Genomic DNA, 26,205 nt, shown 5'->3' on the forward strand with positions numbered 1-26,205 from the left:
CGATCTGGTACGGATCCCACACTGATGAGCAATACTCAAGTATAGGTCGAACGAGTGTTTTGTAAGCCACCTCCTTTGTTGATGGACTACATTTTCTAAGCACTCTCCCAATGAATCTCAACCTGGTACCCGCCTTACCAACAATTAATTTTATATGATCATTCCACTTCAAATCGTTCCGCACGCATACTCCCAGATATTTTACAGAATTAACTGCTACCAGTGTTTGTTCCGCTATCATATAATCATACAATAAAGGATCCTTCTCTCTATGTATTCGCAATACATTACATTTGTCTATGTTAAGGGACAGTTGCCACTCCCTGCACCACGTGCCTATCCGCTGCAGATCTTCCTGCATTTCGCTACAATTTTCTGATGCTGCAACTTCTCTGTATACTACAGCATCATCCGCGAAAAGCCGCATGGACCTTCCGACACTATCTACTAGGTCATTTATATATATTGTGAAAAGCAATGGTCCCATAACACTCCCCTGTGTCACGTCAGAGGTTACTTTAACATCTGTGGACGTCTCTCCATTGACAACAACATGCTGTGTTCAGTTTGCTAAAAACTCTTCAATCCAGCCACACAGCTGGTCTGATATTCCGTTGGCTCTTACTTTGTTTATCAGGCGACAGTGCGGAACTGTATCGAACGCCTTCCGGAAGTCAAGAAAAATAGCATCTACCTGTGAGCCTGTATCTAGTATTTTCTGGGTCTCATGAACAAATAAAGCGAGTTGGGTCTCACACGATCGCTGTTTCCGGAATCCATGTTGATTCCTACATAGTAGATTCTGGGTTTCCAAAAACGACATGATACTCGAGCAAAAAACATGTTCTAAAATTCTACAACAGATCGACGTCAGAGATATAGGTCTATAGCTTTGCGCATCTGCTCGACGACCCTTCTTGAAGACTGGGACTACCTGTGCTCTTTTCCAATCATTTGGAACCCTCCGTTCCTCTAGAGACTTGCGGTACATGGCTGTTAGAAGGGGGCCAAGTTCTTTCGCGTACTCTGAGTAGAATCGAATTGGTATCCCGTCAGGTCCAGTGGACTTTCCTCTATTGAGTGATTCCAGTTGCTTTTCTAATCCTTGGACACTTATTTCGATGTCAGCCATTTTTTCGTTTGTGCGAGGATTTAGAGAAGGAACTGCAGTGCGGTCTTCCTCTGTGAAACAGCTTTGGAGAAAGGTGTTTAGTATTTCAGCTTTACGCGTGTCATCCTCTGTTTCAATGCCATCATCATCCCGGAGTGTCTGGATATGCTGTTTCGAGCCACTTACTGATTTAACGTAAGACCAGAACTTCCTAGGATATTCTGTCATGTCGGTACATAGGATTTTACTTTCGAATTCACTGAACGCTTCACGCATAGCCCTCCTTACGCTAACTTTGACATAGTTTAGCTTCTGTTTGTCTGAGAGGTTTTGGCTGCGTTTAAACTTGGAGTGAAGCTCTCTTTGCTTTCGCAGTAGTTTCCTAACTTTGTTGTTGTACCACGGTGGGTTTTTCCCGTCCCTCACAGTTTTACTGGGCACGTACCTGTCTAAAACGCATTTTACGATTGCCTTGAACTTTTTCCATAAACACTCAACATTGTCAGTGTCGGAACAGAAATTTTCGTTTTGATCTGTTAGGTAGTCTGAAATCTGCCTTCTATTACTCTTGCTAAACAGATAAACCTTCCTCCCTTTTTTTATATTCCTATTAACTTCCATATTCAGGGATGCTGCAACGGCCTTATGATCACTGATTCCCTGTTCTGCACTTAAAGAGTCGAAAAGTTCGGGTCTGTTTGTTATCAGTAGGTCGAAGATGTTATCTCCACGAGTCGGTTCTCTGTTTAATTGCTCGAGGTAATTTTCGGATAGTGCACTCAGTATAATGTCACTCGATGCTCTGTCCCTACCACCCGTCCTAAACATCTGAGTGTCCCAGTCTATATCTGGTAAATTGAAATCTCCACCTAAGACTATAACATGCTGAGAAAATTTATGTGAAATGTATTCCAAATTTTCTCTCAGTTGTTCTGCCACTAATGCTGCTGAGTCGGGAGGTCGGTAAAAGGAGCCAATTATTAACCTAGCTCGGTTATTGAGTGTAACCTCCACCCATAACAATTCACAGGAACTATCCACTTCTACTTCACTACAGAATAAACTACTACCAACAGCGACGAACACTCCACCACCGGTTGCATACGCACAATTACGTGTTTTAGTTTTTCTAACCCAAACAATATGGGAAAAATTGATTTACGGTTATGTAGGACAAGAAGAGACCTGAAAAACTGTGAGTTAGGTCTTACACAGTCCAGACGCATTAACATGACGACCGTCTCTGTCCGACGGGTACGTGCAACAGCCGTCACAAAAGGCATGCGGCAGAACTAGCAGTGGAGGGTATATGAATCTGTCGAGAGGTAATGGGGGTGAAAGTGGAGTACGTTCGTTGTCGTAATGCGGAAACGGAGCGATTTATCTTACGTCTAAAAGGGCATAATCATTCGCTTTCGGGTCGAGGGTGGAAGAATATCGGAAACTGTTGACTCCTAATGGCGAATCCGGTGCCGAGGCAACTATGTACACCAAGGGCCATAGATGACAGGGACGACGTCGGCTGTAGAGATTTGTACGAGTGGAAAGATGTGCACCTGTTGCTCAACGGACCGCCCAGGTGAACCAAGTGGCTACCAACAGTGTCTCTACAACGACCGTTCAGCGAACGTTGCAGTGCATGTGCCTCTGCAGCAAGCTGCTAGCTCGTACACCCATGCCGACTGCTGTCGGCGAGGAAGGCCGAAATTTGCATGGCAGTACCTCAACTGGGCGTTCACGGCGTGGCAACAGATAGCCTTTTCACGTGAATCGCGTTTCATACTCCATGAGATAGATGGCTGTTGGCGTGTACGGCATGAAACGTCTGAAAGCAAACACATTTCTATCAGAAGGGAGCACTATTGTCTGGGGAACGTTTTCATGGTATACCCTGGGTAATATCTACGTTCTGGAAGGAACAATGGTTCAACACATGTACCCGGCTATCCTTGCAGACTATATGCGTATATACATGCAATTTTTCTTTCCTCGACACGATGGCTTCTAAAGCAGGACAATGCAACGTGTTACACATAGCTCGCAGTGTACGTATGTGGTTCGAAGAACACCAGTTTGAGTTCACCATACTCCCTTGCACACCAAATTCACAGGATTCTATCCAAATCCAGAACCTGTGAGACCACATTATCTGGCTTTCCGCGGCATTGATCCTCAACCGAGAAACCTAGAGCAACTGGAAAGTGCACAGGAGTCGGCATGGGTCCGCGTCCGTGTCGGTGTCTGCCAGAACCTCACTGACTCTTGTTGCACGACGCATTACGGTCCACGCTGCCAAAGATTGTTATTCGAGCTATTGGAACGTTGTCACATTAATTGCGTGAACATTGTAATACTTGTATACAGATCGAGTTTTTTGAAACGTTTATCAATGAGCTATTTTTTACTGGAATACTCGTAGTTATGTATAGAATACAAACTGAACTACACCTAACAAACAGTTTATCATCCCCATAAAATATCATGGTAATACCATGCAAGAAATTTCCAAACTTGACAATAACTTCGGTTCGGTGAGGAACAGAGTGAACTACTTTCTTCAGGCATGCAATACCCTGCCAGACATACGGATTGATGTTTAAATCTCGGGAAGATGCCAAATTAAGGCTGTAGGTAAAAAATCTCATTGAGCTTTTGGTGTTCTGGACGCCTTGTATCATTTGAAAAGAGACGAACTTATTATACTTTTGACCACACGAACGCCCCCACTGTCCAAATGTGCAAATGTGTGTGAAATCTTATGGGACTTAACTGCTAACGTCATCGGTCCCTATGCTTACACACTACGCAATCTAAATTATCCTGAGGACAAATACACACACCCATGCCCGAGGGAGGACTCGAAACTCCGCCGGGACCAGCCGGACAGTCTATGACTGCAGCGTCCTAGACCGCTCGGCTAAACCCGCGCGGCGAACACCAACTACCGTCCTTTTACACCACAAATTCACTAACTTCATTCATGGTGTTGTCATGTACACGGTAGCTTCTCTCTTCCAGTCTTTTATGTCCAAGTCTACATCAGTATTCTGCAAGCTAGTTGATGGTGTGGGTTGGTGGGTCCTTCTGGTACCACTAACTGGTTCCCCCTTCCCTGTTCTATTTCAGTGGGAAGAATAATTCTCAGTAAGTGTCCGTATTAGCTCACATTTACTTCAAATTTTCTCATTGTGGTCATATCGCGAAATGTATGTGGCAGCATGTAGTATGTTGGCCGAGTCTTTCTGGAAAATACTTTCTCGAAGTTTCAATAGTAAACATCTCCTTGATTCATGATGCTCTTTTTTTTTTTTTTTACGTCTGTCTCTGTAACGCTCTCGCTGATTAAACGACCCCGTGATGAAACTCACCGCTGTTAGTTCGACATTCTCAATCTCTTCTAGTTTGTCCTAACTAGTAATCGTGCTGACGTTTCCATGATCTCATTTTGAGGAATATGTGTTGATGTCAATAGAGGAGATTTTTGTCCTGGAAGAATGTCAAAATTCTCGAGCTTGCAACATGTTCCATAGTTCCGCAACAGTTTGATGTCAGTGATACAGACCTATTATTATATGCCTCAACCATACTAGAGCTATAATTCCCCAGAAACTGCTTGCAGATAAACATTGCTTCACTGCCATGAATTGGGTCAGCGGTGGAGGTCTGGTATCACTTGTACACATTCTACAGTGTTTCAAGGCAGACGGCTCGCTCTTTGAACGTGGTGACTAAACTGATGTTCGGTAAGCTTAATATTTTATTCATCAGCTGAAAGTAGCTCTCTATGTCACACAACCGCTGGCTGCCGTAAAAGTGTTATTCGGTCTCGAACGATTGTACGATGCACTGTGTACTATGACACGCTAGAAACCGACCATTACTTCATTTAACGGAGGATCAGAGACAGAATCCTGCGAAGGGAATATGACGACATTTGCCTGAGGAGATTTAAGAAACCTAAGCTAAATCTCAATGCATTTGGCCAAAACAGGGTTTCGAAAATCACCTCTCACGAACTTGTCCTATATTCCAATATTTGCGCCATCGAACTCGATAAAACGTTCCATGTATTGGTCTATCAGTTGAAAGGGATCTACTCATATCTGCTATACTAATGACTCCTGTAGATTTGTTCCTGATGGCACGTTTACTCTACCCTTCCTTTCTACAATGAATTTGTTAACACAAACGATTTTTCAAAGTCCCTTTGATGAATACTTCATTGGTAGAACTTCAGTTGCAATGGTAAATATGGCGTGTAATTTCGTTGTTGTGGGAGTAGATTCAGCAACCTGCAGAAACTAGGGGTCACGTATCTTCATAGTGCTCCACAAAAACAACTTATAACTACCTGTACCATCACATACGAGAGCTATCGCACAGGGAACGCAGCTGGCACACCACATAAAGCATGTAAAACAACACCAGCAGAGGCTAGAGGTATAACAAGGTCTGCCGGCCGGGGTGGCCGAGCGGTTCTAGGCGCTACAGTCCGGAACCGCGCGACCGCAATGGTCGTAGGTTCGAATCCTGCCTCGGGCCTGGATGTGTGTGATGTCTTTAGGTTAGTTAGGTTTAAATAGTTCTAAGTTCTAGGGGACTGATGACCTCAGAAGTTAAGTACCATAGTGCTCAGAGCCATTTGAATCATATACCAAGGTCTTTTCCTGGCTCCCAACACAGAGTAAGCAATGCTGAATCAATTGAGCACAGATTTTATTGACGCTACCACGATCCACCCAAAACTCACTACAAATAATTTCACTGGACCGTATTTCCATCCTAATAACCTACTGTATACAGTAAAACGTGTAGCTTATGAATTGGTTACGATAAGAGATTATCACCACAACAGAACCAAGATAAATTCTACACTTTGTTTCAACTCAACTCCCGCGAATAAAACAACATTACGTTACTTATTACTTTGCAAATAATTTACTTTGTTAAATGTTTGACGCTAATCATGTAAGCGAGGAAATGTTTCTAAAAGGTTTGCAATTATGCTTAAAAATTTGTTACAAGTCACTACGAACTCTCAATATGAAACGCTGAATAAAAACGTCTGGGTAATTTGAGCTCCATTTGAAGTAAAATCTATTTTTTGAAGGACCTCAACTTTCATGGCGTCATATCTTCACAAAAATGCGTCGTCCAATGATATAATTCTGCAGGTATATCCAGTCATATGCAGGATGGTTAAAATTAAACTTCAACTACTTGAGTCAGTGTAGACGGAAACCTATTTACCGGAAGGGAAATAAATTTCATAGGAATGATTTCAGACTGTTCGTTGCAGGATCTGCGATGTTAGTAGTGTTAGGCTCCGGTGTGGGTACGGGGACGAAGGGTTGAAACACAACCATCAGAATGCCTTAAGCATTGCAGTAGCAGCCGGCCGAAGTGGCCGTGCGGTTAAAGGCGGTGCAGTCTGGAACCGCAAGACCGCTACGGTCGCAGGTTCGAATCCTGCCTCGGGCATGGATGTTTGTGATGTCCTTAGGTTAGTTAGGTTTAACTAGTTCTAAGTTCTAGGGGACTAATGACCTCAGCAGTTGAGTCCCATAGTGCTCAGAGCCATTTGAACCATTACAGTAGCAGACTGCCAACATGCGTGTGGACAAAATGAGTAGGGCTCTACTCATAAAGCTGTTTTATAAAAATAGCAGCAGCACTGCTGCTTCTCTTAGCAAGTATCGACGAACTGAAGGAAAACGGAGAAGTTCTCTTTACACCGGGATTGAAGAACATGATTCGGAAGTTCGAATTAATTCGCGATTTGCGGACTGCTCCCGGGAGTGAACGACTGCCAATTGCGCCACCAATTGTTGAAGATGTTGAGAGTTGGCAGGGTCGCTGGCGTCGCCTTTCGAATTACTGGCGTCACTAGCTCGATCTGTCATGGGGTTTGAGGCCACTGAGATCTTTGCTCGAGGTTTTTGTGGGGACGTGGCGTCTTGTGGTGAGAGTGCGGGTGATGAGGGGGTAGGGGAGTGGTAATAGAGCGAGGAGGATATTGGGAGAGGTCCGCCCGACAAGTAAGGTGAGCACTTGCGCAAGCGTCTTGGGTACGGAGTCTAGCGAGTGGTTGCTGGGCATATTTGTGGTCCTATTTGAAGCCACGGCTAACTTCGAGTGGCGTCTTCGCACATAGCCTGGCCAGCCAGCTCTAGGACCTGAACACCGCTGTGAGAGTTGAAGCCAGTTTCGCTCTGCTGAATTCTGGGCTCCCATTGGAATCGGAAAGCTTCAGCTTCGATTCGTGAAATTCAGTTAAGTTTCAGATTTTGAGGTCTTAAAAACTCCTCCCGAACAGGCCATAAATGCCGAACGGTAACGATCGGTCACCGTGTCATCCTCAGCCCACTGGCGTCACTGGATACGGATATGGAGGGGCATGTGGTCAGCATACAGCTCTCCCGGCCGTATGTGTTTCCGAGACCGGAACCGCTGCTTTTGAATCAAGTAGCTCCTCAGTTTGCCTCACAAGGGCTGAGTGCACTCTGCTTGCCAAAAGCGCTTGGCAGACTGAATGGTCACCCATCCAAGTGCAAGCACAGCGCTTAACTTCGGTGACCTTACGGGAACCGGAGTTACCACTGCGGCAAGGCCGTTGGCTTGAGGTCTTGACTGTTATTTTCTTATTGATACCTGTAGGGATGTTGCCATCACTGAAATTTGTTAGCTGATCTACTCGTCACCAGTTGGTTCCTTGAATTGGGGCTGTTGTTTGCTTTTCCTGAGTCGATGCTGGCCTTGGTTGTTAGTTAACAGAATATCTTAAACTGTGGGAGTTGATGGTGTTTGCTGAGCTGGAGCGATAACATGTTCCTCCGTGATACCTTCTGGCATTGCAGACGTCATCGCTTTGTTAATTATACTCTCTTAGGAGATGCCTGGGTCTTAAAATTTGCAGTTTCTGAGGCTATGTAACTGGATTTGCCAGCCTAGTTTTATTTTCGGCGTCTCTCCGTCGTTGTAGGGCGGAATCTTGCAGTGACGCTGCATTGTTATTGTTGCTGCTGTGTAGTTAACCTTGCAGTTTTAATTTTTCTTTCGCCGGTCTGTACCCAACGAAAAGCGCCTTGAAAGGCCGGTTCTCTCGTTTTAACCTTTCTTAACCTTCCTATATGATGTAGTCTTGTGCTCCTTCTGGTGCACCGCTTGTGAGGTGCCAATTCAAACTCTTTGTTACTGTAATGAAGCAGTTAATTAAGAAGGCCTGCCAGTTTTCTGTTTGGTAATTTTACTTAACTGAAGCTGGTATTAAAGAAAGCGCCTCTGTTTTCTGTTTGTCAATTCTACTTAACTGAAGCTGTTATCAGAAGGCTTGCCAGTTTTGTATTTGGAAATTCTACTTAACTGAAGCTGTTATTATAGAAGGCCTGCATTTCCCATTTCCATTAAAATAAGAGGTATTTCCTAATTTGACTTAGCTGAAACTCTTATCAATCAAGGCGCACCTGTTTCAGAGGCATTTATGTCAATAAGGTAATAACAGGAAAAAACACATGGTGGTACATGGTTCCCAACCTTTCGCCTTACATCCCTTTATCCATAATTTTAGGTTCAGAAGTTACTGCTGAGAATGCTAGATGTAATGTAAGATCTCCAAGCAGTCTACGAGATGTGTCACTACAGCTGTATATTCCACGGCTACAACTAAAGAATGCTGCGATTGATTGCGAAATAATATCCGTACAAACTTAAAGGCTGTCGCGAATGCAGATGGTCGTCACATCGAGCAACGTTTGTGAGTCAGAACATAAACTTGGAACTCAATTAACAATTGTTCTCCCATGTGGAAATTAAAATGTGTTTCTTTGCGTGATTTGTTCTATATTTCGCATCCGCATGTCCTTACAAATGTTTCCAAAATGTTTCCTTGCCCTACGATCACTCGATTTTCATGCGTGTCCACTCAACCAGCGAAAGTTTTATTACAACCTAGCAGTGGTGCCTTATTTTTATCTCTGGCGCCAGCCGGGTGCGGGCTTTCCGCCTTAGCTTGCTTTGCCTTGGTGCGATTAGCCATGTGAAGTTTAAAAGAAGCTGGTGGAAACGAGCTGACAGGCAGGAGTCCAGCGATGATGGAAGGAGTTACGTGCTCACAGGGGAGAGGGCAGTGCTCTCTTTTACGAGAGCCGTACAGCCGGCTGCGGCCGTCACAGCCAGCAGTGATCCGAGAAATAATGCCGGGCACTGGTGGTTTGGCGGGAAGCTGAGGAGTGGCACAGCTGGGTGGTTGGAGCGGCGGGGATTCGTTGTAGCGGAACAGTGGTCAGCAGTGTCCACCGTGAAAACCGTTGCTGTGTGTGAGCGATTTAGGCCCGGATGTGGCTGTATGCTGTGCTGTGGATCACCCAATATCCCAATATCTCCAACACTCGTGCTGCTGTTTACGATGGCGTCCTTTCTAGCAGGTGTGCTGTTTTAAGTTCGGTGCTCCGCAATATCAAATTATTGGCTCTTATTTTTCTATAGGGAACCGTACCGTGTTGTTATTATTCTGTACTGCTATTCCTGTTTAAATCAGTTCTTTGTAGAAGTTCGTGTGGCTTTTGTTAACCGTTGTGCCTTAAAAATTAGTTTCTATGGTCTGAAACGCAGGTACCAATAAAAAGTTTTAAAGTGAAACCCGTCAAAAATTCTAACCACCTGTTGTTCTGTTAGTGATTCTTAAACTACATTCAGTCTGAGACGTGTCATTATGAACACCGTAGATTACAAAGCTTTCTACTGAACGTTACTGGTATTCGGTGTTAACTTCGGTTACTTAAGCCTCTTCATCACCCAGTGCTTCTGTAACTTGTATTGTGTAATTAAATACTAATATGCTATGAGTTTGCACTGTGGTTACCTAAAGAGGGAAAGTACAATCCTACTAGCCAAAATTAATTTCTTATTTGTGTATGTGCTTGTAGTTTACGGGCTCACAACGGTGATGCTGTCAGCGTTCTTACACACATTAAAGGAAACTAATGTGGACAAAACAGCCAACACGTTAACATACGGGATAAGACAACTAAGAAACATTAAAATGTGCTATACACGAAATTAAGACACAGGTAAAATGACAGCAGATCTACAAGAAAATCACGGGGAATGTGACTGTCTCATATCCGGCGGCAAATTTGCAGCGGTCCGCTGGTCGGAAAGAGAAGCACAGTCCGTTGAAGTATCACGCACAGTGACGTGTATACTGCAAGCACCACACATTAGAGGGTCCTCTCGACGGAGCAAATGGCAATGCTTCATAGGGCTGTGGCCGTAGCGAAGACCAGTCACAACTAAATCGTCCCGCAAGGTGGCAGATAGGAGGCATCCCGTGGGCGAATTGAGGGCTCTACTATACGGAACTTACTGTCGGTAAGCCACTCGTCTTCAAGGGAACACGAAAGATGACAACATTCAGGGGTACGCTACATAGAAAGAACTGAGGATCACGACATGCTTCCTAGGCTGCTATATCTGCCCTTTCGTTCCCAGTAATACCCTTTTTCCCTGGTACCCAGCAGAAATAAATCTTCTTTCCCAGTGGTTGTAGTTGGAAGAGGGCATCCTGGATATTCTGGATTACTTTATCCGCCGGGTACAAACGGTGGTGAGAATCAAGGGCACTCAGGGAATCGGAACTGATAAGAAATTTATTCTCGGGTTCGATTCCCGGCGGGGTCAGGGATTTTCTCTGCCTCGTGGTGACTGGGTGTTGTGTGATGTCCTTAGGTTAGTTAGGTTTAAGTAGTTCTAAGTTCTAGGGGGCCGATGACCATGGATGTTAAGTTCCATAGTGCTCAGAGCCATTTGAACCATGTTTTGGACAAGAAATTTAGCACTGGAAGAATGTCTCATCTGCTACAGTGCGCACAAGATCGCATATAGTTCTGCGTCGAAGACAATAAATTCATGAGGCAGTCCGACCTTGAGGCGACGATCAGGGAAAACTACAGAGCAACCAACGGAGTCCACCTGCTTGGAACCGTCAGTAAAGACAGCTACATACTGGTGGTGTTCATATAAAATATTAGAACACGCCGCGTTAATGACAGAATCTGGAGCGCAATCTCTCCTGTACTGCATTAAATCTAAAATTACGCTGGGCCTCTGCCGTAACCTGGGTGGCAGACGGTTAAAAGCCTGGATTTGGGATTTTATTTACTCCAGACATAGTGATTCCAGTACACGCTACCTGCGGATCCCAAACTGCATTGTAGTTCTTAGACGGTTGGAGAAAAGTCGTTCCACAGGCGGATGAGCAACACTGTGGTATGCAGGTGAAGTCAGAGCTGCGAGAAACTTACATGTCTAACGTATCGCGAGGAGCTACCACCGGATGGTGAGTGGTGATTCCCCGGAATCAGAAAACAGACTGGGTATTATGGAACAGGTTCTGTACACACATGTGGCCATCCGAATAACCTCGTGTCAACGATCCTAAAATAAGAAGCCCTCGGCGATCCATACACTGTGCACCCATATAACAGCAGAGAACGCACGAGAGCACTGTAAAACTCAAGCAGACGTACCCCAAGACATGGGATATTCAGTGACTTCAGAGTTCTGGCTCTTAGGCCTCTCAGGTGTGGAAACCACAATTTGGATTCATAAATGAGGTCCAGAAACCTTACAGAGTCTTTAAAATGTAGAATGGTGTCATGTTCCAGCCTTTGGTACAAGTTTTACGTAATTTTTTGACTTGAGCGTATCTGCTCTTGATTCTGTCCACTGCTTTCTCGCAATGTAATTTTACGGTTTCTCAAAATTTTATTCTGATGGAGACATCCTTAGAGGTGCAGAAACAGATGTGCAACCGGTTGGCTGTGTGACTCATATGCTGATATGATTCTGGTAGACAGGTGACTACTGACGAAGTGGCATATCTTATGCAAAGTAGTCATGTTTATACCTACAAAAATGTTCACAATAGATTTGGGTTTCATAAATTCTATGCAAGAACGGTCCCGAAACAACTCACTGTGTAGCCTGAACAAACGCGTTTTGACATCTACTTATATCATTGGGATCAATATGGGAAAGAACGTGACTGTCTTAGACAGAATCATCACTGGTGACGAAATATGGATCCACCATTATGGGCCAGAGAATAAGCGGCTGAGTATGGAATTGAAACATTCACAACCACCCAGCAGGAAAAAGTTCAAAACTCAAACATCTGCAGGAAAACTGATGCCTACTGTTTTTTAGGTAGCAGAAGGCCCAAAACAAGAATATTATCTGGAGAATGCAACAACAATAAATAGTGCGTGTTTCAGTGAGATGCTTACTTATAGGCAAAAGCAAGCAGTTATAAAGATGCGCCGAGAGCTAATATATAAAGAGGTTGTGTTGTCACACGAGAATTCCCGTCCACATGTCGCTGCCCATACAATTGAAACACCCCGGAAAATCAAGTTTAAAGTAGTGGCTCATCCTCCACGTAGTCCTGATCTTGCCCCTTCTGACTAACACTTGCTTGGTCCACTCAAGGCATTAAGTGGCCGTCGGTTCACCTTACATCAAGAAGTGAAGGGCTCAGTGCATACTTTGCTCGCCTCTTTCCTGAAGGCTGAAGGTATCTGAAACCTTGTGCAACGATGGACCAAATCCATTGAAAAGCAAGGGGACGATACTCAAAAACGTACATGTCCCTCTTGTATTGCAGTGACAGTAGAGCTATATTTAGGATAAATTTGACTTACTCTCTGCAAAGTATACTGCGAAAAGACTTAGTGGTAAAGGAGCAATACATCAAAACGTCATGCCTGAATGTTAAAGTTGCACTGCATGCAATTTTAAGCAGAAGAAAAGTTTCCACGTTTCAATCTATGATGTCATATCTCCTTAACTGAGTTTCCTACTATGATTTAATTTTTCTGGTTCATCTTTCTTTTTATTTTTTAAATCGTCAGTCATCTGACTGATTTGATGTGACCCCCCCACGAATTCCTCTCCTCTGCCAACCTTTAATCTTACAGCAGCAAATACCACCAACGTCTCAATTATTTGCCGGCCGTATTCAATCTCTGTGTTCCTTTACAGTATTTACCCTGTACTGCTCCCTACAGAAGCATGACATTTATCCCCTGATATCTTTAACACGTCTTGTCCTCCAGTTCCTTCTTCTAATCACTGTCTTACAAATATTCCTTTCCCCGAAGATTCTGGGGAGAAATTCCTTATTTCTCACCCAAGCAGTCCGCCCAGTTCTCGGCATTCTTCCGTAGCGCCGCATCTCAAATTCTTCAGTTCTCTTCTATTTCCAATTTTCACACAGTCCGATTTCACTAACATACAGTGTTGTGTTCAAAACGTATATTCTCATAAACTTCTTCCTCAAATTACTGCATTTGTGGTCTTAGAAGACTTCACTTGGCCAGGCATGTCCTTTTCGCCAAAGCTAGTATACTTTTTATGTCCTTTTCTTCTCGGTGCGGCGTGGATACCTTGCTGCCTAGGTAGCAGAATTCTTTAACTTAGTCTAATTCGTGACACCAAATTCCGAAATTAAACTTCTCGCAACTCTCATTTCTGTTACGTCTCATTACTTTCGTCTTTCTCCGATTCACCCTCAATCCATTCAACGAAAACTGTAATTTTTCTTCGCTTTCAATGAGGTTTGCATGTTCATACAGTGCTGTATGGATACGTCTGCAAACGCTGTTGCGAATATAGTCAAAAGTAAGGAAGTAATGCATTAAAACGTCATTTCTGATGATGACGTTTTGCTGCATGAACCATCGAGGATGTGGTAAGTGATAGTATTTTTCCTTTCATGATTTTGTGAAGCCTGTCAGAGAGAAAATATTTTTAAAGGTTGTAAATTATCGTAAAGTTGGAATTCGCTAAGTGTTCTCTTTCTTAAATATTGGACGAATAGCGTCCGAGTATTTACGCGCAGTCAGATACACAACCTCAAGAAAAACACATAGCTTCTGACAGTACTACTTGTCTTTTTGTGTTCAACTTTTAACGTGAGATGTTATTTTCTAATGAACAGATTATGACAGCATTTTAAATTTCAAAGTTCCTTCAGTAATTACGCGAAATATTGAAAATCAACTTTTTGTTCATGTATCCTGCTCCCGGGTTGGTAGCTTAGTAGTACATATGAGTGTTAGCTCTACGCTGCGTCTGCCTACCGCGAGTTTTGAAGAAGTGCCGTGAGATCCCACTAGGAACTCTCGTATTTCAGCCGATCAGGGCCCATTAATTCCTGCCATATTATCCAGTTTATTATGACTGTGGACTTTGCAAGAACATTTAGCTTTCCCTGATTACTCGATGGATGACATACCCTCTTTGCAGATTTTTCTGGGATTAAAATAGCAATTTTTTGAGTAAATACGAAATATACAATTTAAATGATGACTCTCATTCCGAGGGCGAAGGGCGTGCTTTCGCTGCACGAGCCCGTCGGCGCGTTCCTACTTGCTGCTCCACGCTGACGAGCGACCCTGGTACCCAAACCTTTGGCTCGCATGTCCATATCTGGTCAATACTTCCAGCATCTGTGCCAATGTACACAACATGTTTGAGAACAGTCACAGCACCTGACGCTAAAACTTCCTGTCTCCTAATTTTTGCATTCAGTTTCTTTACACCATGGACAATGTATTTTTCATGGAAAGCTGGAAGCTGAAAATTTTCGAAATATCCAGCAACACAAAAGCAGTTGCAAATTCAAGTTGCCCTTTTCTGTTAACACTAAGTTTCTCGTATTAGTCCGACACGAGGGGAAGTCTCACACACACACACACACACACTGAAAGTGGTCTATCCAATTTATCTCCACCACGCCAAATAACTTAGTGCCCAAAACAAAATTTAAAAAAGTGTATCATACAAGTGTGGCTTAGCTTCACTGGGGCATTAAACAGCACAACTCCGTGTCTTGTAACTCTGTTTGTTACGAAGGCATGAAGAGCAGATGGCTGGGTGTTGTGTGCTGTTCTTAGGTTAGTTAGGTTTAAGTAGTTCTAAGTTCTAGGGGACTGATGACCATAGATGTTAAGTCCCATAGTGCTCAGAGCCAGCCATGAAGAGCAACATGTCTTCTTTAAATGTCATCCTATATTATTTATTCGGTAATCCCTTTCCTCTCTTCAAGACCGGTTCACAAACGTATCACAATATACTGTTCAAGTACAGATGTGATTGTTAAAAGCCGAGCGCAAAACTTACTCTGACCCTACTGTACAACCACAACTGTGCAAGTATAACATAAAATACAGCTCGTCCGCTTCCTGGAGTAGACTTAAACAAATAGAAGCATAAGAATAATCCATGCCGTCCAATCAGTCAGCCGTCTCCATTGAATGCTGGTATGAAAGAAAAGTAGACCAACGAAGAGAATGTAGAAATGCTAGTCATATACGAAGTAGCGTAGTTTAACGGAACAGTAACTGCAACACTAATTTCCTGTTTTGCAATATTGGTGCATGTAATACACTACTGTAGAACATTTAAACGATGTATTGCGTACAGTAAAGGCAGTACTTCATTAAGAACTGTATGGTCATTAACTTTCTTTTATTAGAGATGAACGTAGGCGTGATGCTACTCAGACAGAGGAACATTACACTGAGTGATGCCCTGACAAGGATCCACATTCCCCACAGATGTTTTCCCATCTTGTTGTAATTATTCGGAAATGGGAAGTTTCTACCAAAGGAAATACAATCGTCGTATAGCAGGGAAAGGTAATGTTCTCGGTTCTGTTGTAATGAATACACACGTAACCACGTGACAAGTTAAACAGAAGTTGGTATTCCTAAAATCAGAGTACAAAGTACATCGCACTGTAACACATCACCAGTTCTAAACTTGTGGTGAACACTTGCACCAGGGCTTGCACGGGACTGCATTCATAGAATAAAAATCTGCTTCAGATTCCAGTAATTTTCTTAACTCATTCCACGACAAGCTTAGAACCTTGAAGCTTCATCCTCAGGTGCCGCCAAATAATTATGTGAACATAAATGTGTGGAGGTCGGACCAGTCAGTAACGAGCGTCACACCTACATCAAACAAATGCATTGGAGCGTAGGACCAACAACTACAGCGCCCGCCTTGACTACACGAGTCATGGAATAAATTAAGAAAATTACTGGCTACAGAAGAGGATTTTTATTACATAAATACGTTCCTCAGTTGCATATGTTCGCCTGGTCAAATACTTTGTGCATGGGATTGATTTCCGGAGTCATGTATAGTCCTGTCAGTGGGAACATCCTCGCAACCAAATCTTCTTCTCCGATGATCATTTCACCGATGAATGATCTTTCTATAACAAATGTACATTCATTATTTGCCCATAACAGAAACCAATATGCTTAGAGGGATGGAAGACCAGCATCAGTGGAGAGTTAATGTCTGATTTAGCATGCTAGGTACTGCAATTGTTGGGCCCTGTTGTTTGCTTGACAGTGTAAACGGCAGGGTATACACCGACACTGTCACAAGAAGTCTTCGTCGTCTTCTGGAAGAAGTGTCTCCACGAAGCAGAATGCTTATATGGTCCCAACACAATAGATGTCCAGATAGTGGTGCCTTATGTGCACATCGTGTTCTGAACTAAAGGTTCAGATAGATTTGCCGTGGCGGAAAAGTGAACTGGTTGCTGTGTCTCGTGACCTAACTCCACTGGCCCTCTTTCTTTGGGGATGCATAAACACGTTCTCTATCGAAATATTCCAACAACTCCTGATAACATGCAAGGACGCACTCTGTTTGTTTGTAATTAGCAGTCAGCTCTGGAATCAGCGATGAATTCTTCTAAGAGCTCGTGGAAGACTGTGGCACCACTCTGAGCGTATTTTGGTCTTTAACCCCTCTTTGTGCCCAATGTGTACTTCAGTACTACAAAATGAGGTGAAGATCCCCGTTTCTGTTTCTTATTAACTTAAATGTTGTGTTTTCCTAATCCATGATACGTTTATTAACAGGTTTAAAGAGATAAAGTAGATTACTCAGTAAAAATACAAGTTAATATTTAAAAGACACGTTCTGCTTCTCAAATCTTAGTTTTGCTACATGACAATTAGTAATTTGGGACGGTCAAGATAAATGGGATATCCATATACCGGTAAACGTACTACAACCATTGCTCAAGCAATCTGTGTGAGATAAAAGAGCCAATTTATTCTTACGGATTTATGTGATCCGTATCTGCAAGTTCTTCGCGGGTTTATTCGATTACTGGCTACGGCCTAACTTTACAATGAAGTAAAAGGTACACATCCTAGTAATTCGTATTTGAATAACTAGGTCAGATCACGGATAACATATATTTTCGCAATAATAACTTCATTTTTCATTTTTTCTCCACCGATGAATGCACAGGAAAGGAATTTGCGGCCGGCCGTCTCAAACTGTTAAGTTCTGGTGCGCTGCAGCCAACTACATACATTTCTGCCTTTGTATTTTGTTCAGATATGTCATCTTTCTTGGGGTTCTCAAACGAAATATATTTTTAAAAAAATTTTGACAGTTCGATCAGCCCCTGATGTCTTCAGAATGACATTTACATTTTATATTAAAGTTTTCTGATTATGACATTGCACCATACTGTAAATAAGAAGTGTTTCACCACCATTACAATGTCCTTCTTCTGGGTCTGCCACCGCTGCCGAAACGTTGGTTACACCGGTAGTAGTCTTTTTACAATATAATGCGGTGCAATATCCAAAAAGCTGTTGCAAAAACTGACTCTGGCCGCGGAAGCCTATGCAGTTATTTGGCATTTACACATTTTGCGCTGCCCTGACGATTTTGTAGAGAGTATATAACATTGTTGATCAGTCACTATCGGGTTTTTGAGCGGTTTTCATTGATCTAGATCCGTCATACCGTTTGCAGATTTTCTTCACACCCGACATTGTTGCGCTTCCACCCAAACTTTTTGCAGTTTCTGCGTAAATATAAGCTTGTAGTCTTATTTCCTTACTCCTTTTACTCGATGACGAGTCAGCATGTTTCAGCACCAGAGGCATTGTTTTCAGTACTGTCCTCCATCCTTACTCAGTCCATTGGAAATTAATCTTACAGTTCAAAAATAACACGCTTCTGCCTACTACAGCTATACAAGTGAACAGAATGCTTTTTCTCCCTGGACATAACAGTAACAACGGTCATTCAGTGTTTGATTTCTTGGAAAAGAAGAAAGGACAAGTTTACTTTGTAACACAAGAATGCAAAAACCTTAAGTTTCTTAATCGTTGCCAGTTAAAACTATTTACTCTTTTATATTTATTATATGTATCGTAAAGTAAATACAGAAGCATAATTCATTTATTTAGCGTGCCAAAACTAACGTATGACTCGTTAAGTAAAATGAATGAACATTTTAGTAAAATGCCTAGAATTACAGCCACTACTGTACATACATGCAATGCTAAATGGAACAACTATTATTACGATTACTATCATTACTGTTGTGTTCAAGTTGATCATTTTCTCAGGTGGTACTGATACCGATGCTAGCTGATGCCTGATGAAAACGTGTATCGGACAAATTCATCAGCTGCAAACCATATTCTGTGTTCAGAATGAAAAAGTAAAACGAATCACACAGCCCCTTCTTTAATACGAATGATTGAGTCATATATTTTCCTTATCCTATTAATATTCTAGATTCATACTGTAAGGGGCAATCAAATAATCTCCGTTCGACGATCGTACAGTCCAGAATTTATATCCCAATCAGGCAATTTACCGTGAACATTAAATCAATCATCTCAGGGACGCACTAGGCTGAAGTTATCCGTTTGGTAAAACACCCTGACCTGCTGCGTGAATAATTCCGCAACTGCATGGAGCACATTCTCCCCTCATCCGATGGGAATCGTCGACATTTCAAGTCCCTTTTTAAGGAGCCGGATGCGTAATAATTGCCTGGGGAGAGATTAGAACTATAGAGTGATCGCTCGTTTGTCCCCCAATTGAGTGAGCGTTACTTCCGCGTTACGACATTTGCAATATGAGGGTGTCTTGTGGCGAATCAGGACCAGCACGCAAATTGGCCAACCACTTCTCAACGGTGGTTATCGATAGACATGCTGATCCTTAAAAATTTTTCATTCTCCGATGGATGTCTACCAGTGTTAGTAATTCGGCAGCCTGAAAAAAATTAATAGCACCTCGGTCAACTTTTTACACATTTGGTAATAACTTAACTATAGTACACGTTTCTGCATTTACAGTACGGACGTCGGACAGAGACAAATGACAATTTTCTCATGCCTACGTGTCAGTGCTTATAAACCCGCGTCGGAGTGCTGCTGAGTTGTCTGTACGCTACATCAACGCCCTCGAATGAAAGCTTTTTGATTTACCCTTTTACTACGATGTACGGTGGAACTAGCCTGTGGAACACATAAGTACCGAAAGTAAACAGATTTGGAGTCCAATGTTGTGTAAAAGTTACACATGAGAATGTTAAGTAAGCAAATACAGCCATCACTGATCTGGATATATTCCACTGTTCATTTGATGAACGAACTATCATTTGAAATACAAAATATTTTCATACAAATACGTGCTTGAAAGAACAGAAATATAGCTTTATCATACCAAATCTCTCGCTTCCAATGTCCAATACTCGCAAAACGATAGCTTTCACACAATACGCTAATAAAAATGTTATACATCACTCGTCAATGGCACTCGTTTGGGTCCGGCATTGATCCAGGTGTCATGTCAGGTTTCCTGTGATATTTTTATTTCTCGTGTTTTACTCCGCTGTCATCTGCATAATGTTATAACACATATTCTTCACACCTGGATGAAACAATGGATGACATTCATTATACCGTTATAATGTCGGTAGGCAATAGCTGTGTCGTCTTTCTCAGAGGAAAACTGTGTGCTGCTTTACGAGGGGAGAGCTGAACTATATAATTCATAACCACTCCACTCTGTCCCTGCTTCGCAGGCTTTAACTCCTCAGCGTAAACTAGAAAGTTGCTGTAGTTACTTAGTATACATCACGCCGTTAGTTCGTGTTGATACCAAGTGCCGAGCTTTGAGTCAAGCTCTCATCATCTTGCAGCAAAACACTTATTTTAAGCTGCCACACACTGAATTTAGCATTTCGATATTACAGATAAGGTTGCATCTTATAAAATTAACTTTATCTTTGTATATTCACGATCTATGTAATACATTTTCCATCTTTCTTCTTTAAGCAAAGTGGACTGATATTCGTTTCAGCTTCTTCTATGCGCCAAGCTACTATAGGGCTGTATCATTCCTGTAACGTCTACTCCGTTTTAAACAATAAATTTTAAATAATTGTCCACACTGGAGAAAATAGGACACCTTATACTGTTATCCGTCTTACTGGGCCATTTTATAAATATTCTGTGTATGAAACTTTATTGTCATTATGTTATTACAAACTGTTTATGTTTCATGTATTGTATGGAAAAACAGCGGAGTGAAGATAAGTAAGCAATATTGGAGGAAATAATTTTAGATACACAGATATTCAGCCATCACAGGCCGTGCAGACCACGCCCTGCTTCCACGAACTGCCTCCATTCCTTCCTGTTTTGTGCCCGGTTCCACCATGTTTGTCCATTTCCCAGGGCTGCTAGGTCCTTCGCCAGGTCGCCCATCCAGTGCTGCCTTGGTCGTCCAATGGGGCGTTTGTTGTTTGGTTTACCAGCTAGTGCCACACTTTATATGTATCGAACAAGAAAATACCATAAGCTCTATGTCCCATTTAGTGACGAGAGCTAGATTCAGCACAGATGTGTTACGTGTCGTAGGAGAGGGGGATTTTGGTTTCATTGTTCTGATGGCGAGGATGGCACAAACGTGAAACCTATACATGAAAGCAAGCATTCCTGCGGTTACAGTCTGCTGGGAGGAAAGGCTTTGTTTTTGCGCTACATCAAGCGCCACCAACTTGTCATCACTCTCCCAAGGTTTAGCGCTAACCCCGACTACTACCGATTTAAATCATTTGTGGTTGCTAAGGAAGTACCACATTACCTGTCAAGATGCCGGACAGAACACATGTGATCATGTTTTCGCTGTACTGAAACCCCGTGATTAATAAAAGGATTGTGGCTCGTAGCTCTTATGCACTCCTTTCGCCTTTTTGGCGACTTATGTGTCAGTACAGGTATTACTCTACAAGGGCTAGTCAAAAAGCTTCCGTTCAAGGGTCGCATAGTCCAGACTCGATATGTTAGTCATTAAAAATTGCCAGAGGATTGAAGCAATCACCCCACCGACGGCGTAGGCTGAAGATACCTGTCTCGCAAAACACCGTGTCCCGCTACGTGAAGAAACCCGTAACTGACTGCTGCACATTGTCGTCCGATAGGCCTTTCCTAGGGGACCAAAGGGGTGATAATCGCACTGGGAGAGATTAGAACTATTGGGAGGATACTCAAGTGACTCCCATTTAAGTTGGCGCAACTTCTTCTTTACGACGTTTGCGATGTGTGACGTATGTTATTACGAAGCAGCAGGACCCCTTGTCGCACCAGCTTTGATCGTCTGCAAGAGTGCAATCAAGGAATGTGTTGTCCTCAAGACTGAAACACATAAGGTGCTCCAGGCAAGCAGCCACGTATGAGGCTGACCACCCATATCGACCGACTCCTTGTAACGAATGGTGACCGGCACGGAATTTGGAGTACCATTCCACAACGGTGATTTTCGAAAGACATGCATTCCTATACACATTCCCCATTCTGTGATGAAAGTCTTCCAGTGTTGTTAATCGCCAACCAAAGAAAGAATTACAGCATGTTGGTTCTGTTAGGATATATTTAGGATTAACGTGTCATACACTGAGGTGACAAAAGCCACGAGATAGCGATATACTAATACACAGATGGGTGAAGTATCGCGTACACAAGGCATAAAACGTCAGTGCTTTGGGGGAGGTGTAATTTTCACTCAGCTGATCCATGTGAAAAGGTGTCCAACGTCATTATGGCCGCATGACGGGAATTAACAGATTCTGAACGCGGAATGCGAGTTGGAGATAGACGAAGGAGACATTCTGTATCGGAAATCCTTACAAAATTCAATATTCCGAGATCCACAGTATGCCAATACTAAATTTCATGCATCACCTTTGAACATGGACAACCCAGCCGCTGTTGGCCTTCACTTAACGACCGAGAGCAAAGGCGATTTCGTAGAGCTGTCGGTGCTAACAGACAAGCAACACTACGTGAAACAAATGCAGAAATGGATGCGGGACGTGCGACGAAAATATGTGTTAGTACAATACGGCGAAATTTAGGGTTAATGTGCTATGGCAACAGACCACAGAGGTGAGCACCTTTGCTAACGGCATGACATCACGTACAGTGTAGCTTCTGGGTTCGTGACTATATCGATTGGACCCTAGACGACTGGCAAAACGGCGGCTTGGTCATATGGGTACCGATTTCAGTTGGCAATAGCTGATGGTAGGGTTACAGTGTGGCGCTGATCCCACGAGGTCATGGACCCAAACTGTCAGCAAGAAGCTGTGTAAGCTGTCGGTGGCTCCATATTGGTGTAGGCTGCATTTACATGGAATGGACTGCGTCCTCTGGTCCAGTCGAACCGATCATTAATGGAAATGGTTATCTTCGGCTACTTGTAGACTATTTGCAGCCACTCATGGGCCTTATGTTACGCATGACAGTGCTCCATGTCACCTTGCCACAGTTATTCGCGATTGATTTGAAGTACACATTCTAGACAATTCGAGCGTATGACTTCGTTACCCACATCGCCCGACACGAATCCATCGAGCATTTATGGAACATAATTGAGAGATCAATTCGTGCAGAAAATTCTTCTCCGACGACACTTCCGCAACGATGGACGGTTAGACAGCATGGCTCAGTATTTCTGCAGAAGACTTCCAACGATTCGGTGCGTCCATGCCACGTCGAGTAACTATTCTACTCAGGACAGCACGAGGATCGACACAGTAGTAGTGGGTATCCTTCGACTATTGTCACCTCAGTGTAGCTCATGTTCCCACATGTTTCGCACGCACTTCGGAAAGACATAAATGTGTCATTAATCCGTTGACTACATTTCGGTTCTTGTATATCCACAGCGGAGTCACGGTACGTTGCGTATACGCTACAGAAACTCCCTCAAACAAAAAGTTTTTAATCGTACCTTATATCACGGAAACTCGCAGTCGGACTCGAGAGTCAAGGTGACCATGTTTCCACAACTTGTTTCCACAGAAAAATATAAGGCAATCCCAGGGAATTAAACCCAGTATCTCAGTCTTAGTAGCCATCTAACCATTAGATCATGTGGACAGCTAGGCGTCTCTATTCTTCTCGTTACGGTTCAGAAACAGTGCAGGTATCGAACGATTTAGCACAAAAGGTGTTCCAGTGGTCGAAATACTGGAAATTCAAGTGCGAAGTTCCATCCAGCCTATTATACAAGGCTATAACGTAGATATGTTTTTTTCAGATTATATTTTCTGACTGCCCATATACGTTACTTGACAAGACTGTGGTGATATTTGTTGGCAGTTTATGGAACTAGTTTGAATGCGTAAGTTTTATTCTATTGTAAATTATCGTTTTTAGGTTTTGTTTCGAGTTATTTGGAACTACTTTTCATGAAGTTATAGTAACACATTGAATACTATATTTAAAAATTTGTGCTAGTAACATTTATATTGTGCGAGTTCAATAGGGGAAAGTAGCAGTTTGAAAATAACTGTTTGCTGAGAGACAGTCTTGCTCCTATAGAAATGGGGCTGGATATGTGGATGAGCGGATGTATTCTGCGGTACTTAGAATCTGTTAATGGGCAATTCCATGAGAATCATCCGTGTGTTCAAGATTCTCATACCATTATCCTTCAAGGAAACGCTGTGCGATTAAGCTAGTGTAAATTGGCTCAACAACGAACTTCGAGGATCTGGCAACATCTTCCTAAGGGTCAACGACTACTGTAACGCCGAAAGCTGCTCTTTCTGAGCTAAGTCTAATGCCGTATTGTAGCCTGACCGCTCAGTAACTTCATAAACATTTTAACAGAGAATATAATGTTAAATGTCAAGCTGCGACTTCGTCTGCGTGAAGTATTTCATCCCAGAAAAAAAAGGTTGTGCTCTGTAATGAATAATAGCGAAAATCGTGACCCGTTGTTGTTTCAGTTTTAATCTTTAATCACTTGAATTATTCGACGTACATTCTCATAGATATCATATTAAAAAAGTAAGTTGCATAGAATCTGGAAATTAGTAGGATAAAATTACTACATATTTTGGCCACCATATAACACTTACGTAGATTGTATTGTACTAGTTAAATACGTTCAGTGTATACAGCAGAAAGCATATAAATACAGTGTCATAGTGTGGCAAAATGTAAAAGTGAATGATTTCTTTTCTTTTGGTCTTACCGCTACATTTCATTTGCTCTGATATTCATGCTTCTGAGTAAATCAGCACTAAGGATCGTGTTGCAAAGACTTATTACATTATTATGAAAAATTGGTTCCCAAAATTATTTGCTTCTTTCTTATACGTTTTTGTGCATTATTTTGGGGGGAATAATTTTATAGTTTTGTTTTTTGTTTTGCGATTACGTAATGATGTATTTCAGAGCCAGAATCCGTCCATAATAGCTTTGACTACATTCAGTGACTAGCTTTTCGGTGGGATATAGAATCTCTTCTATGTATCTGCAATGCACTAATTAAGATGTTCAAGCAACAGCTCAAGATACTTCTTTTTGGTTCAGATAATGTTTATTTCGGTCGTTCTTTTCTTGCGGGATCTTCACGCTAATGAAATTTACAATACAAAGCTCAACATTAAGTGGTACATTACTTTCTACAATGTTTGAGAAGTTTTCTGCTACAAGCCGTCCATATTGATCATACACCTACATCTCTACATCTACATCCATACTCCACAAGCCACATGACGGTGTGTGGCGGAGGGTACCTTGAGTACCTCTATCAGTTCTCCCTTCTGTTCCAGTCTCGTATTTTTCGTGGAAAGAAAGATTGCCGGTATGCCACTGCACTATGGGTCAATTCGCTACAGATCCTCCTTCATTTCGGTACAATTTTCCAATGTTACAACCTCTCGATATACTGCAGCATCATCCGCAAAATCCCTCAGTGAACTTTTGATGTTATCCAAAAGGTCATTTATATATTTATTGTTGAATAGCAACGTTCCTACGACACTTCTCTGTATTTCACAGGATGGCGTAATACAGTAACAGCTGCTGATGCATTTATTTTGTTTCCATAAAATATCCTTGCGAGTTTGTCAATTCCATGATGCACTAAACCCAGTCACTCCCCAACCACTCTATGATTGAACTAATAGTCCCTCTCTAAATATCTCAACGTAACGAAAACAGGATATCCCAAACTATTGTAATGATATGAGCCGAGGTAGATGGGCTCGACACAAAAGGTGAGTCACTCGATGATTACTGAAAGCGGGAGGCACTTCGGCATGGAGCGTACGTGACTTTAGCAGCCACATCAGACCCATTCTCGCATGTATAAATACTGGCTGTGTGGATAGATCGGTCATTTTCTGGATCATTAAGTCATCAACCGTTGTAGTGCTGACCTCGGCCGTGAGTTTGCCTTCATACTCGCATCATCTTGGCAGGAACACCTACCAGCGGGGCCAGTCACCACTTTATGGGCCAAGAATCAGACTGAGGCCTTCCAAGTGCTGAATGGGAGATGCCGTTCTAAACTGAAGCGTACGCTGACATTTTTTGTAAATACCAATTGGGATCACACCATCCTCACACTTCCATAGTGGATATGCAGAAAGATGTACCGTCTCCCCTGCTTTGGTTAGTATCCGAAAATGCAGTGATTTATTTTCTCCTGGCTTGTTAACAATTTTTAATATTCAGAGATGCGTCATGAGTGCCGAATTTTGAGAAAAACCTACACATTTCTGTTTCTACCTTGTTAAATTTTGCTCATTTTGGCAAAACACAGCGGGTTATACAGTCTCACATCACTAACATGTTGTGCGGACACAACTACGAGAGAATTCTGAAACAGTGGGTTATTAAGTTTTCTTAAGTGAGAAAGTGAGGAATAGTGAAGTCAGTAGCTTA

The sequence above is a fragment of the Schistocerca americana genome, chromosome 7 (genome assembly GCF_021461395.2).
Source record: "Schistocerca americana isolate TAMUIC-IGC-003095 chromosome 7, iqSchAmer2.1, whole genome shotgun sequence".
In the NCBI taxonomy this organism is placed as follows: Eukaryota; Metazoa; Arthropoda; class Insecta; order Orthoptera; family Acrididae; genus Schistocerca; species Schistocerca americana.